Below are 16,367 nucleotides of genomic sequence, written 5' to 3' on the forward strand. Positions count from 1 at the left end.
TATTTATAAAGCATTTAGCATGGTATGGCAAAGAGTAGACTTTTAATAAATGCATATTCTCTCCCTTCCTCCTCCCATGTCCCATCTGCATCTTTAGATGCATTCCAACTTAGAATGGGCATGTCTATTATGCAAATTCACCATCTATTCAGTAGTAGCTAGGCCCAATAAAGAATCAATGGCTTTTCAAAGAAAAAAAAAAGATCATTTTCCTCTTTCCTGTTAGCTGAAAAGTGATTTCCTTTCTTTTAGGAAGATACCAGTATGGTTTTTATTGCTTATGTTTTATTGTATTCTTATGTGATTACAAATTTTTGAAATAGATTCTGATTTGTTGGGGTCTTAGGTATCTTAAAACATATGTGCATATGTGTGTGTGTGTTGCATGTACATACTCGCATCACAGATTTATATAAATTTAATTATCTGGACAAATTATTGTCATATATCCTATATTTAACAAACATTAATTGAATATAGTCAGAATTTGAAATACTCTCTTTGGAGAGCTAATAATGGCTTTCTTCAACAATGAGATGATTCAAAGCAGTTCCACTTGTTCAGTGATGAAGAGAGCCATCTATACTCAGAGAGAGAACCGACGGAAGAGAGTGTGGACCACACCATAGCATTCTCACTCTCTCTGTTGTTATTTGCTTGCATTTTGTTTTCTTTCTCAGTTTTTCTTTTCCTTCCTTTCTGATCTGATTTTTCTTGTGCAGCAAGATAACTGTATAAATGTGTGTATATATATATATATGTGTATATGTATGTATGTATATATATAGGATTTAACATGTATTTCAACATATTTAATATGTATTGGATAATCTGCCAGCAAAGTGAGAGGGTGGGGGGAATGGAGGGGAAAATTTTGAACAAAAGGTTTTGCAAAGGTCAATGTTGGATAAATTAGCCATGTATATGCGTTGTAAATAAAAAATAAATAAATAATATTTGGCTATGAGCAAGCATTTATTAAGCTCCTATTGCTATGCTGAAAGCTGTACAAGGTACAGGGATACCAAAAGAAAGAAAGAAAGAAAATAAAGAAGCAATCTTTTGTCCTTTAAGAACTATCTTCTATCCCAGGAGGTAACATATATATGTAAAGGTACATTCTCAAAAAAAATCTGAAATTATCTTTTTTTTCCTGTAGGAGAAGAGAGGCACACTCCAGCAGCTAAGAGAAATAGTAATCTTCATGGAGAAGGTAGCAGTGCTTGTACTGAATTTTGAAGGAAATTAGAGATTCTAAAAGGAAGATTTGAGAAGGGAGTGCATTTCAGGACTTCCAAAGGCAATGATAGGGTAGATGGAATTTCATGTGTGAGTACTAGAAATAAGGCCAATTTGACCAGACTGCAGAATGTGCAAAAAGGAAGTAATGTGTAATAAGACTTGATAGGTAGATTGGAGCCAGGCTATGAAAAGCATTAAATGTTAGAGGAGTTTGTATTTGACCCTAGAGGAGCTGATAGAATTTGGGTAGGAGAGAAATATGGTCATATCTCAGCTTTAAGCCTATCCTTTTGTTGCCTGGATGCAAAATAATTTAGAAAGCCTTGAAGCAGGAAAACAAATTAGGAAGCTAGACAATTATTTAATAACTCTCTGCATAAGCAAAAGCCAACCATACAAAATAAAAGCTGTTTTTTATATTTAGGATTAGCAAGTTATTTAAAATCCATTACTATTTTATTTTTGTGTGATTTGATTCCCCTTTTCATAAATGGTTGAATATGCTCCATCCAACAAACATTATAGTAAAAATAAGTTCACCTACTTAAATGTTGTTAGGTTTCTTCCCCAAGATACGCACATTTCCTTAAAAAGGAAATTTGAAAAATACTTAAAACTATATGTTGAAGTCTGTAATTTTGATAAACAAATTTTAATCTTTTAAAATTGTTATGAAATCCAAATAATTCTTTCTTTTAAAGTCTGAATTCACAAAAGACAGATTGCTGCTAGTAGTAACAACAGATAATCCCCTGCATCAATACTCTTTTAATAGACAACAGACTCCTCCAAAAACACCCTGGCACAGCTTTAAACTTTATTAAGTCTGTCTTGGACACTCCTTTCCTCTCTCTGAGTTAAATAGAAGGAAAGTTTGGTAGCCTCCATGCTGTGCATTTGATTGATGTCCAGAACATCTGAGGGACTTTTGTCTCCTGCTTGCTCTCCATGAGTGCATAATGTGTGAATACTTAAAGAAGGTCAGCTCTTATCACATGTAATCTCAGCCTGAAAGCAGATCAACAGTGACAGTCATCCCCCAGAAGTAAGAACACAAATCATTCTCTATATGCTTTGGATAACTTGTGAGACAGTTTCTCTCTCCTCTCTCTCTCTCTCTCTCTCTCTCTCTCTCTCTCTCTCTCTCTCTCTCTCTCTCTCACCTCTCTCTTTAACCTCTTCTCATCCATTGGGGAACACTTTAGCAGAATTATGAAAGCTGAGAGAAAACGTGCTCAGAATGATGTTGCCACTACTCATTCAAGGGAGCAAGAGATTGTTTATTTGTAACAGAGCGATGGCCTTATCACCAAGCAGCTGAAGTGATCTTATGTGTAGTTAATGACTGGTGATGTGGAATGCTGAAACTTAGAATGGGGAGGGAGAGGCAACCAGAAAGCTCTCTAAACCCACAGTTTATCATATTTATAGGTTCTCCCAAGCCTGTTAGGAAATAATTGTATGTTTCAGTTATGTAATTCAGGATTTTCCCCATAATGAAACAATACTTTATCTAAATGCACTATGATAGCTTAACATTTCAGGGGGTGGAAGTGTGGAGAGAAGGGCAAGTAATTCTTTTCTCCTCTTGAGTGAGTCAAAATGACTGAAGGTGCTGAAGCATTTGTGTTCTCTGTATACTTTTGTGTAACAAGCACACTTAGGAATGTCGAAAATAATATATAATAGACAAGCATGGGAAAGATATTTATAACGATAATTGATCTTAAGGAAATAAAAGCATTTGCTTTTCTAGATATTTTGTTAAATGTTTGACTTGTTTTATTTAAGAGGTGCTTAATTTCTGCTTTAAATGATAATATTGGCATGCATATTCAAATAATGAAAAAGAAAGTCTCACTTTATCATTCCTATTATGGATACTAGATTTAAAATTTTTCTCTTAACTAGAAGAAAACATTTTTCCCCATTTTTATCTTGAAAGTTAAATTAATTTTATTTGACTGTGTTAGCTATATACCTAGTCAGCTAGATACATAGCTAATAACATTGAAAAAAATCAGTTGCATAGATGAGGAGAACTATGGTTGTGGACCACTGCACATATCATCAGACTTTTTCCAGTATGTTTTGCTGAACTCTTTCCCCTCTCCTTTTTAGTTTTTGTAATAATGAAAAAACCTTTGAGATAGAGTGATACACTGTTATTCAGCGATATAAAAACAAAAGATATTGCCAAAAAATGTTTTTAAGAAAAACTGTTGAAAACTAGCCTAGTGATAAAAGAGGTGAATACAAATGACAAAATGCTTTAAAGAGTATGTCAAAATGGAGAAGTTGATGATGAATTGTGCTGACAATTCAAGGTGGCACCATGGCTATTAAAAAAAATAACAGTCATCAAAGTTATGTACTTTAAAAACTGTCTGGGCATCTCAGAGATAATTTCCCACCAATTCACTTTATAGATAAGGAAACAAAAGTCATGGAATTTAAATAACTTTCTTAAAGTCAGGTTCAAAGTAAAATAGACATTAGAATCTGATTGTTCTGATTTCTAATTTGTTCCTCTTTCAACTTATTCAGTCTTCCATTTCATCAAAAATAATGTCTGTTTTGTCATATTTTTGTTTGCATTATGAGAGTAAGAAACTCATATGATTTCAGATATACATAGCAATTTTCCTTATAATTTGTTCTGAATACCTATGTGACACTGAAAATGAGAAAGCGAGAGGTTTGCTTACCTAAGTGCTCAAGGTCAGGAATTTCTTGGCAGGAATAAGATTTAAATCAGTAATTTTTAAAACCTTGATTATAAACATAAGGCTTTTCTGGTGGGAAGAAAGAGTAATGTGAAATGGATAGATAAGGAAACTATCAAGCTGAATGCTAAGAAACTGATTTGATACAGCTTTGGAAATAAAATGGTTTTTATGAAGAGCTGAAACCAGTATTGTGCTTTTCTTCTTTTTTTTTTCTTTTTCTCATTATTTCCTATCCCTTTTGTAACCTTTTTCTAGGTTTTTCCCTGTCCTGAAAGAATCTTTAACTTTTACTCTGAATTCTGTTTGAATTGCATTATAAGATGTAGGTAGGTATAAGAGTATAGAACTCATTCTATACTCTTATACCTACTTTCAATATGCAGAAGTCATTGGGGGAGTTCCCATTTAAAAAAAAAAGATTGAAATTCTCTTTTCCAGTCTTTACATTGTCATAGAACATCTATTTCCATATAAGCAGTTCAATTAGTTTGCCTAATTTATTTGGGAGATTAGGGTTATTATTAAGAAATTAAGGCGTCTGGCTTATATTTCTCTGCAGCAGATTCTTTATATGGATGTAAGGATAATTGATTAGGTGAAAGGTTTGGAATCAAGACTTAAATTAAGATAAAATAATATACATAATTATCTTGATCATGTGGGTTTCTGGCTTTTCAATCCTAACTTCTAAGATAAATTGAAGATCCAGAGATTGATTCTAACAGGTCACAATTTATAAAACATCAGTATTTTTTTCTCTTAAAATTTTTTTAAATACTAAAAATTGTTTTGAATCCAAATCCTTTCCTTTCCCTGCACCACTTCCCAAGAAACTGAGATATAAGCTATATATCAACTATACATATGAAGTCATAAAAATGTATTTCAGTATTATTTATTTTGCAAAAAAGAAGCAAGAAATATAAAGAAATATGATTCCATCTGCACTCAAATTTCCTATGTTTACTCTTTACGGGTGATATTTTTCATTATGTATTCCTTAGAATTCTATTAGATCATTGTTTCAATCAGGTTAGCCAAATCTTTCACAATTTATTATTTTTATGATATTGCTTCTACTGTATACAATGACAGTATTCTGCTTCTTATCACTTCATTTTGCATCACTTAATATGTCTTCATAGGTTTTCTGAAATCATTCTACTCATCATTTCTAGCAAAATTATGTATCATGATTCATCTAGGTATTCCCCAATTGATGGCCATCACAAAAGGAGCTTTTGTAAATATTTTGTATATGTAGATCATTTTCCCTTTTCTTTGGATACAGGTGTATTAGTGTTTTTCTTGGACTATTTGGGGCATGGTTCCAAATTATTTTCCATAGTGGTTGGACTAGTTGGACTCTACCAATAGTATATTGGTCTGTTTTCTAGTGTTTATAATTTTCCTTTTCTATCATGCTAGCCAATCTGAAAAGTGTGAGATAGTACCTTACAGCTGTTTTGATTTGAATTTCTACAATCAGTAGTAATTCAGGTCCTTTTTTAATGGAACTCATGATGGTTTTGATTTCTCCTCTGAAAACTCCCCAATTACATTCTTTGACAATTTTTGAATTGGAAAATGGCAATTATTTTTGTAAATTTGAGTTTTTGCTTCCTTATATACTTGAAAAATGAGGCCTTTATCAACATACTTGCTTCAGAAATGTTCCTCGAGTTTTCTGCTTTCCTTCTAATTTTGACTGTATTAATTTATTTTTGTGTGGGAAAAAAACCCTTTAATTTCAATAATCAAATTTTATCTGTTTTATTTCCCTGTGATCATCTCGATCTCTTTTTTTGGTCATAAACTTTTTTTTAAAAGATACATTTTTCAAGTTCCTTAATTTACAATTTTTATGTCTAAATGTTGTACCCATTTTGATTTTATCTTGCTATATGCAGTGGTATATGCCTAGTTTTTGCCAAATTGCTTTCCAGTTTTCCCAGCAATTTTTGTTATATGTTTAATTCTTACCTCAAAATGTTGTATCTTTGGCTTTATCAAACACTATATTATTATGATATATTGCATACTTAATCTATTCCACTCCTCTACCAATCTTAGTCAGTACTAGAATGTTTTCATGATTATTACTTTGTCATATAGATTTCAGTGGATAGAGTGCCAAACCTTGATTCAAAAAGATTTATCCTTTTGAATTCTGGTTTGACTTTAGACACTTTTCAATTGGATGATCCTGATCAAGACATTTAACCCTGCTTGCCTCTGTTTCTTCATCTGTAAAATGAGTTGGAGAAGGAAATACCAAATTACTTAAGAATCTTTTCCAAGAAAACCTGAAATGGGCTTATGATGAGAAAGACATGACTGAAAAATTGACTGAATGGCAAAATTTCATATCTTGTAACTTTGGTAAAGTTGTTTATTTTTCATTTTATTTTCAGATGATTCTTGAAGCATACCATTGTCATCTCTTTTTTTTATTCATTGACTTTATTTCTTCTTGTTGTCATTGTTGTAGATAGCATTTTAAATACAATATTAGATGAAGAAGTATATCATTGCTTCAGACTAACCTTATTGGGAAAGCTTCAGATATATCTCTGTTACAAACAATGTTTGTTAGATGTTGTTTGTTCACTCACTCATTTATATGCTCCGACTTTTTTGTGGCTTTCAATATTTTCACTGTTGTTTGGGGGCAGTAAAGATACTAGAGAGGTTTAACATCTCCTTACAAAGCTAAAGTGACTTTTCATACAACTAGTGAGTATCTGAAGCCAGGTTTGAATTCATGTCTTTCTGACTCCAGACTCATTGCTTTATCTATTGAGCCAACTAATCATTATTTAGAAAGAGATACTAATTATCATTTTAAGAAAGGCTCCATTTATTCTTGTAAAATTGAGTTTATATAAATATATATGCATATATTTAATATATATTTTAACATATGTAACATGTATTAGACTATCTGCCATCTAGGGGAAGGGGTGGGGAGGAGGGGAAAAGTTGGAACAGAAGGTTTTGCAAGGGTCAGTGTTGAAAAATTACCCATGCATATGTTTTATAAATAAAAAGCTATAATAAAAATTGATTTAGTAAATCAAAAAATTGATTTCTTAACACTTAATTTTGTTAGATTTAACATTTCATTTCAAAGTTCCTTCTGTTTATAAAAATTCACCCATCATCCACATCTTAAAGGTCATATGTTTGCTTTGTAATCACTTCTATATTTCTAACTTGATCCATCACCCACTTTCTAGAAGAAGATTAGTTTGCCTAGGTCAAATCAAATAAATTTAAACTACTGTAGCAACTTCTGTCGTCAGAATATTATTCCCATTGCCTAGAAACCTTTCCCTTGTCACTGAAATCACATGTACTGAGTATGGTTAAAGTCATTTCAGAAGGGAAAGTCAAAAGGATGACATCTCAATTTTGACTAGACATTGATGCTGATGAGAAGGTGACACCTAGGTTGCCTGAGATTTTGCTTTATCATCTTGCTAATTGTTATAAAAGATCCTGTCAGCCCTCACTCAGTGTCTTTGGTTATTAAGAGAAGATTTAGAAAATTTATTTGTTACTGTTATACTAACAAATTGGTCATTCTTTCAGTCTTGTCTCTCAATTTACCTTTATTTTCAAATGTAATGTGTTTAAACTTTCTAGTGTTTTAACAAGAATTTTGTCAAAAGTTGGGGTTTTTTTGCACATATTGGTGTAATTATATGATTTTTTTTGTTATTGACACAGTCAATTATGTTTGTATACTGTTCCTGCATTTCCTGATATAAATCCCATCTGGTAATAGTATATTATCTTTGAGATATATTGCTGCAATCTCCTTGATAGTATTTTATTTTAAATTTTTTGCATCAATATTTATTAGAATAATTGGCTTATATTTTTCTCTTTCTGTTTTTGCTCACCCTGCTTTACTCATCACAACCATATTTGTTCCATAAAAGGAATTTGATAGGATTCCTTCTTTATCAGTTTTTAAAATAGTTAATATAGTATTGTTATTAATTGTTCTTTAAATGTTTGGTGGAATTCCCTTATAAGTCAACTTAGTTCTGCAATTGTTGTTGTTGTTGTTGTTTTCCTTAGGGAGCTCATTTACCACTTTTTCAATCTCTTTCCTTCAAAGATAAGGTTATTTAAATCTACTTCTGTTAATCTGGGAATTTTATATTTCACTTAGATTGTCAGTTTCCTGGCATGTAATTGAACACAATAACCTTTAATAATTTAAATTCACCATTTTCATTTTTCTTTCTGTTAAATTGGTTTTCTTTTTCCAAAGAAAATTTTATCAACAGTTAATATATGTTATTGATTTTTAAAAATAAAAACAACTCTCAATTTTATATATTAGTTTAATTTTTTTTTACTTTTAAGTTTATTAATCTCTCTTTAATTTTTAGGATTTCCATTCTGATATTGAATTGCAAACTTTGTATATTAAATTCCCTTATCTGCTCTTTCTTTTTTTTTTTAAATTGATGTATTTAGAGATATAATTTTCCCTTAAGTACTGCTTTGATTCTCTTTAATAAAATGATTTTCTCTATCATTTGTTCTTTCATCTACTCATTCTTTAGGATTATATTTAGATTCCAATTAATTTTTAATCTGTGCTTTCATGGCCTGTTATTAATATAATTTCATTGTATTATGTAGCCTTAAAGAGGATGTTTAATATCTGTGCTTTTAAAGACATTTATTTATATTATAATGGCTTTGTACTTCTTTTTCCATTAGGCCAGTTCTTGATTTGAAGGAATTATTTTTATTAAGTTTTGTACTTCTTTATCCATTTTGTCAATTCTATTTTTGAAGGTATTTTCTTTATAATTTTTGTCTATCTTTTCCCAAACTGTTAATTATCATTTCTTAATTTTCTTTTGTTGCTATTATTTTTCTCTTTACCACCCTTTTTTGATTTGTTAAATAATTTTTAAATCTCTTCTAAGAATTATTATTGGGCTTGTATATAGTTCATTTTTTTCCCTTGAGGTTTTGCTTATAGCTATTTTGACTTTGTTCCCTTCTTCTAAGTTTGAATTTATATATTTTCTGTCACTGTAGTAGTTTTTTGGTCAAGTTTTGTGTGTGTGTGTGTGTGTGTGTGTGTGTGTGTGTGTGTATGTTGTTTGTTAATTTTTCCATCCATTCCTACTAAAAATGCTTGAGAGTATAGGAATAAATGGACTATTCCTTAAAATAGTAAGGAGCATATATTTAAAACTGTCAGTAAACATCATATATAATGGCGATAAACTGGAACCTTTCCCTGTAAGATTAGGAGTAAAACAAGGTTGCCCACTATCACCATTACTATTCAATATAGTACTAGAAACGCTAGCCTCGGCAATAAGAGCTGAGAAAGAGATTCAAGGAATTAGAGCAGGAAATGAGGAAATCAAACTATCACTCTTTGCAGATGACATGATGGTATACTTAGAGAACCCCAAAGACTCTGCTAAAAAGCTATTAGAAATAATTCAGAATTTTAGCAAAGTGGCAGGATACAAAATAAATCCCCATAAATCTTTAGCATTTTTTGTTAATTTTTCCAGCCTATTTAAAAAAAAAAAATCTTTTGAACTTTAAAAGTTGGTTTCAATTCCATAGGTGGGAGTGGTGCTAGGGCACTGTCCCAAATTTCAGGGTTGTTTTTTTTTTTTTTTTTTTTTTGTTTTTTCCTATTGCTGTTTTCTGAGCTAGTTCTGGAGGTTTGCTTCCAGGAAATGATATCACTGCTCTCTTTGGTCCTTAACCCCAAGCGTCCCTGATCCTTTGCAGGCACAAGTGACATTGTTTTACACAGCCCTTCTTGTCTTGGGTCCAAAAGAGATACTGTTTCTCAAGACCCTTATATTTTATGACTCTAAGCTCTTTGCTTTGCCTTGGAAATGGATATAGGGAGTACAGTTGCTTTACAGTGCCAGATCCTGTACCCAAGTGCTAACACATGGGTTTGCTTTAATCTCTCCTGAGCAGTTGCCAAATCTCCTTGCCACCTATGTTGAGAGCTCTTGAAGATCTTGCTGCTGTTATTGCCTCTAATGCTCACAGCTGGGGTTGCATCCATATGGGCTCTGAGCCAATCCTCACCTCAGTGACAAAGACTTTTCCTACTTAACCTCCTAAATTGGTTGGGAAAATGTCTTACCTTTTGTTGCCTCTGCCTTCCAGAATTTGATTTGAGCCATTTTGTAAAGTTGGAGGGAATATTTAGAGATTTTCCTCTAATCTGCCACCTTGGTTATGCCTCTTCTAAGCCAAAACACCTGTTTTCAATACAATGCTCTACTTTGGTTTGGTAGTAGATTTTTGAAAGGGAAAGATGTAAGATAGGCTTTCACTTCCTTAAGATTCTTTAAATCAGTGTCTCAAGATAACTAAGTAGTTAATTACTTGGAAGTGTTCCCTTATTTTTCCTGCTTCTAGAGGGCATCAATGACTCATATAGAAATATTCTGGAAACTCTTGCCAGATAACATTACTGAAATACTACCATGTCATCTGCCTTGTTAAAGATCCTCCAACACTTACTACATGTCAGCTGAATGAATGTTGTTGAATTAGAGATGTTCCACCTTTCCCAGTCAGATTAGGAGTGAAACAAGGTTGCCCACTATCACCATTACTATTCAATATTGTACTAGAAATGCTAGCCTCGGCAATAAGAGCTGAGAAAGAGATTCAAGGAATTAGAGTAGGAAATGAGGAAATCAAACTATCACTTTTTGCTGATGATATGATGGTATACTTGGAGAAACCCAGAGATTCTAATAAAAAGTTATTAGAAATAATTCAGAACTTTAGCAAAGTTGCAGGACACAAAATAAATCCACATAAATCCTTAGCATTTTTATATATTACCAACACAATCCAACAGCAAGAGATACAAAGAGAAATTCCATGCAAAATAACTGTCGATAGTATAAAATATTTGGGAAATATCAATATATCTACCAAAGGAAAGTCAGGAACTACATGAGCAAAATTACGAAACACTTTCCACACAAATAAAGTCAGATTTAAATAATTGGAAAAATATTTAGTGCTCTTGGATAGGCTGAGAGAATATAATAAAGATGACAATACTCCCTAAACTAATCTACTTATTTAGTGCTATACCAATCAGACTATTTTAATGACCTAGAAAAATTCATATGGAAGAACAAAAGGTTGAGAATTTCAAGGGAATTAATGAAAAAAAAATCAAATGAAGGTGGCCTAGCTGTACCTGATCTAAAACTTTATTATAAAGCAGCGGTCACCAAAACCACTGATTAATTGATCAGTGGAATAGTCAATAAAAATAGCAATCTAGTGTTTGATAAACCCAGAGATCCCAACCTTTGGGATAAGAATTCATTATTTGACAAAAACTGCTGGGAAAACTGGAAATTAGTATGGCAGAAATTAAGCATGGACCCACACTTAACACCCACACCAAGATAAGATCAAAATGGGTCCATGATTTAGGCATAAAGAACAAGATCATAAATAAATTAGAGGAACATGGGATAGTTTACCTCTCAGACTTGTGGAGTAAGAAGGAATTTGTGACCAAAGGAGAACTAGAGCTCATTATTGATCACAAAATAGAAAACATTTTGAAAGATGCTCCACAACATTATTATTTCCTCCAAATTTCCAGTCTGGAAAACAGTGCTGGGTTTGGAATTAAGTAAGAACTTATTTACAATTCCAGATCAAGCTCTATTTGTACAAACCTGGGAAACACTTAACCTCTCTGATATTCTAGCTTTAAAAATATGATTTCTAGAGATAATCTTTAGGCCATAAGAATTTATTAAGAGGCTACTATATATCAGCCAGCGTGGGAAATTTTGGTCACACAAAGAAAGTTAAAAGACAGTCTTGTACAAGAAAGACAGTACTTGTACAAAGAAAGTCCAAAAAGGATATATTGGGAATAATCAATGTAGAAAAAGATTAATATTAAGAAGATCAGGAAAAGCTTCTTGCAGAAGATCACATTTTAGTTGAGAATTGGAGAAAGCCTGGAAACAGAATTTAGAAGTGAAAGTATTCCAGATATGAAGGATAGCCAATTAAAATATCTAGAATGTGAAGATATTGTGTCTTGTTCATATAATAGCAAGGAGACCAGTATTACTAGATCACAGAATATATAATGTAAGGTAGAAAAGTACTGAAAATATAGGAAGAGGTCAGGTTGGAAAGAGCTTTGAATGCCAGAGAATTTTGTATTTTACCAGGTGATAAGGATATATCTTGATCTGAGTTTTAAAAAATTAATTCTGTAGCTGAATGGAGGATGGATTGTAGCAGGGACCAGTCAGCAGGCTCCTGCAGTTGATAGAGGTAAGATAATGAGAGGAAAGAAGGAAGAGTGCAATGATAAAATCAAAGGCCTTAGCAACAGATTAGATATGGGAGCAAAGAGTGAGGAATTGAACATGACATGAACATTGTGAACCTGAGAAATGAAAATGTTAAGTAGTAGATTTGGGGGTGAAAAATAATGACTTTGGTTCCAGGACATATTGAGTTTAGGGTGTATACAGACTATTCAGTTGGAGATATTTTTTAGGTTTTTGGAGATTAAGTCTAGAATCAGGAAAAATTTTGACTGATAGATAAATAGATCTGAGAATTATAAGCATAGAAATGATAATTGAAATTAATGATTTTACCAGGTGAAATAATACTGTTATTGCCTATGTTACAAGGTAATTTTGAGAACAGTATATAATGTAATTTATAATCTACACTACATCAGTAAGCATTTATTAAAATAGCATCTATTTACGAAAGCTTTTTGAGAGGATATAATTAAAAGATAAATAGAGTTCTGCCAGAGATAAAATATGCATGTGAGAAGGTTTATGTATGTACGCTATATGTACATATGTGTATATGGTGTTTTCCAATAGGCTCTTCAGCATTAAAGGTTAAAGCTGCACTAAAAGTTTTGGCATACAACACACATAATTATATGTGTATACTCTATGCTTATCTTTACACATATATGTAATATCACAAATGATAATTCACACGTAGTGTTTTTCTTTGAACTTCTTTGTGAAGTGTATTTAGAAGGATTTTCAAGATTTATTTATTCAACACTAAATGTTCTCCTAATTAGATTCAGGAAAACCTGAATTCAAATTTAGCATCAGACAAGTACTAGCTGTGTGACTCTGGTCATGTAATCTCTGTTTGCCTTAATTCACTGGAGAAGGAAATAACAAACCACTCCAGTGCCTTTGCCAAGAAAACCCTATGGACAATATCTTCCCCCTAAGTTATGAAAGGTCAGACATAACAACTGAATAGCAAGAACAACCTCCAAACTTGCATCTCTGGTTGTTTCTGATATTGTAGCTATCTAAATTTTATTCTACCTACTTCCTAACTGCCCTATTATTATTTTTTACATGCATGTGTATGTGTGAGAGACACAGAGACAGAGATGGAGATAGAGAAACAGAGAAAAATTTATTGGGAGGAGAAATGAGAAAGTGAGCCCATTGGTCTTGTAGCTAATGAGCTAACCTTGAAGTTAGAAAGTGCTACCTTTAAGTTTCACCTCTGCCATATATTGTGTCTGTGATCCTGATCAAATCATTATAACTGTATGGTATTGTGGAAAGAACTTTACATTTATAGCCAAGAAAAGGGGGGGTTCAGCATATTAGACATTGGCTTTGTAATCCTGGGCAAGTCCTTAGTGCTTACATTCCCTAAATTACAAAATGAGGATATAAGACTGATTCCAGTTCTAAATCTATGATCATATGTACTTTACTTTCTAGAAGGCTTTTCTCCAAAGGGAAACATCTAAAGATATGGAATAAAGTCTCTGTGTTTGTCTCTTCCTCTCTTATATATACACACATGCATATGAGCACATACACACACAGAACCACCAACACCAATGAACTCATAGGTTTTATTTTGTAAAAATTGCCTATGGGTGTGGCTATGTGGCTAGTGACTGGGAGGGATCAGGAAATGTAGAAAGTGTTGCAAGAATTGAACTTTGAAGCAAAATAAGAATTCTAAGAGGCTGAGGTGAGGTGGGAGGGCACTTTAGGGATGGAGAACCCATTCAAAGATAGATAAATTGGAAATAGTATGTCATATACAAAGAACAGGTGAATTTGGATGCACCATGGAATTTGTGAAATAGAGCATTATATAATAAGGTTCAAATAGTAAGTTTGATTTAGGTTGTGAAGAATTTTAAATGCCAAAGGATTGGGTATTTCATGTTAGGGGAAATGGAGAGTTGCCCAGGCTTTTTTTTTTTTTTTAATAGTCCATTTTGTGCTTTGAGAATATCATTTTGGCAATGATGTGGATGATAGATTGAAGATCAGAGAGCTTTGAAAAAGTTAGAGCCAATTGCAATAAACAGCCTACATTAAATGTGATAAGGGCCTGAACATCATATTGAGTAGGTTTTGTGTGATTGAATGTAAGGGGTAAATGAGAGAGACAGTGATAGTATACTGCACAAAATCTGATAGTCGATTGTATGAGGTAGAGTTGGGGATAAATGACAGTGAAATGGTTAAAGATGTATGACTAGAATGGTGGTTCCTTGAACAAAAATAGAAAAATTTGCAAGAATTACAAATTTGGGAAGGAATATAAGAAATTCTTTTGGGGGGTGTGAATTTAAAAGTTCTATGGGGATTTTTTTTTTGAAATGTTTATTGCTGTTGTTGTACTTCTGTTATTTTTTCAGTCATGTACAATAATAGTAATATAATGATAATTTCAACTATTTGCCAAAGTTAAGCTGCTTTTCACTCTCCTAAATATTTACCATATCATGGTCCTTTCCAAAGAACTAGCTGTGTGACCCTGGTCATGTATTCTCAAATCATTCAAAACTTTGCCCTGCTACTCCTCCCCCCCCTCTCTTTTAGGGCACTCTCTTCCTCCATTTGTACGAAACTTACTCTTCCTTCCAGGTCAATTCTCACTTCCATTTATTTGGCCTGCATTAATTCCTTTCTACTCATTTGGGTTTGTAGTCACAGATAGGCTTGAGTTGTTAGGTAGATATTCCATCAATGAACATCTTTTCTCTTTTCAAATGTAATTTGAATTTTTTACTCCATCTCCCCATTCTTTTACAACTACTTTAACAGCTTCCTAGCCAGAAGACAGACTGATAAAACACAATTAATTAAAGCATATTTTATCCTATTTTTTTCTAGAAGGTTCTATATCATATATGAAATGAAATGTGGTATCTTTAAGCCAGAATTTATTAATGGTAGATTTCCTCGCTGATTTGTGAACATTTGATTTTAATTAAATATATTCCCTTGGGAGTATAAATTAAGAGTGTTAAGATGATGGTGGCAGTTGTAAAAATCACATTTAAGAGATTATACTGTTGAGTTCAATAGAACAGATTTATTAATTTATTTAGCTGGGTTGGTGTAGTGGTGGGGTGATGAATTTCTTTAAAAAATGTGAGAACACTATTATGAAGCAAATGAACTATAAACATATAAAATAAATATTGAACATTTACTAATTGAAGTATGACTTTTTTCTCTATGTACAAATCTTTTCCCAATGGAATAATTCAATTTGCTGATAATAGTGTCTATTTGTCTGTCTATGGCAGTACTGATCTGTATTTCTATTTCTTATTGGTCTAAATTTATTGACAGTGCCCAGTAAAAGAATGTTTAGAATTTTTTAATAGGTGTCACTAGATAATTTTAAATTTTAATCACAATTGCAATTTCAAGATAAAAACATATTGTAGTTTAGCCTATTAAATTCAGGTAATTCATACAGTGTTTTCCAACTAAAATGAGTATCAAAATATAGTTATTTACAATGTCTAGATAAAAGAAAATTCCCAGTTAAATTAATTTATTATTTAAAAGTCTCAAAAAGTTTCTTCACCTACTAAGCAGTTTTAAAAGAAGTGACTCCTTCATTTAAATATTCCCAGGTGTGTATGGGGGTGGGGTGGGGTAGGAAAGAAATCTGTTACCCAAGACAAAAAAGGTCTTTATCTTGAAAGAATAGCTACCAATGATATTTTTGTTATTTGGAGTAAGGAAGCATTATTTCCTTAACATTTTTACATTTCTCTTTCTTGAATCAAAGTTCAAAACTTTGATTCCATTGTATCCAATGAACCTTGTAAAAGGAGAGCATTTCTAGGCTTTTTTTTTTTTTTCTTTTTTTCTTTTTTTCTGCCGCTTTGGAATGGGAAGGTGGTCATGGTTAGGTCCCATACATGTGCTAAATGAGCTACATGAAAGATTGGGGGAGGGGTAGACGTGATGTTTCCAGTACAGAAGCTGAAGAAGCAGTTAAACTCTGGTTAAATCCCTGCCAGACTGAAGTTTTCAGTGTCTGTAGCTCTGCATG

The 16,367-nt window shown here is 32.4% G+C and overlaps 1 protein-coding gene across 11 annotated transcripts in view; it reads left to right on the forward strand.

Moving 5' to 3' along the window:
• Positions 1-16,367, forward strand: part of BMPR1B (bone morphogenetic protein receptor type 1B) — a 497,487-nt gene that overhangs the window by 343,936 nt on the left and 137,184 nt on the right. The gene's annotated exons all lie outside the window — the stretch shown is intronic.

Source organism: Sminthopsis crassicaudata, chromosome 6, assembly GCF_048593235.1.
Source record: "Sminthopsis crassicaudata isolate SCR6 chromosome 6, ASM4859323v1, whole genome shotgun sequence".
NCBI classification, from domain to species: domain Eukaryota; kingdom Metazoa; phylum Chordata; class Mammalia; order Dasyuromorphia; family Dasyuridae; genus Sminthopsis; species Sminthopsis crassicaudata.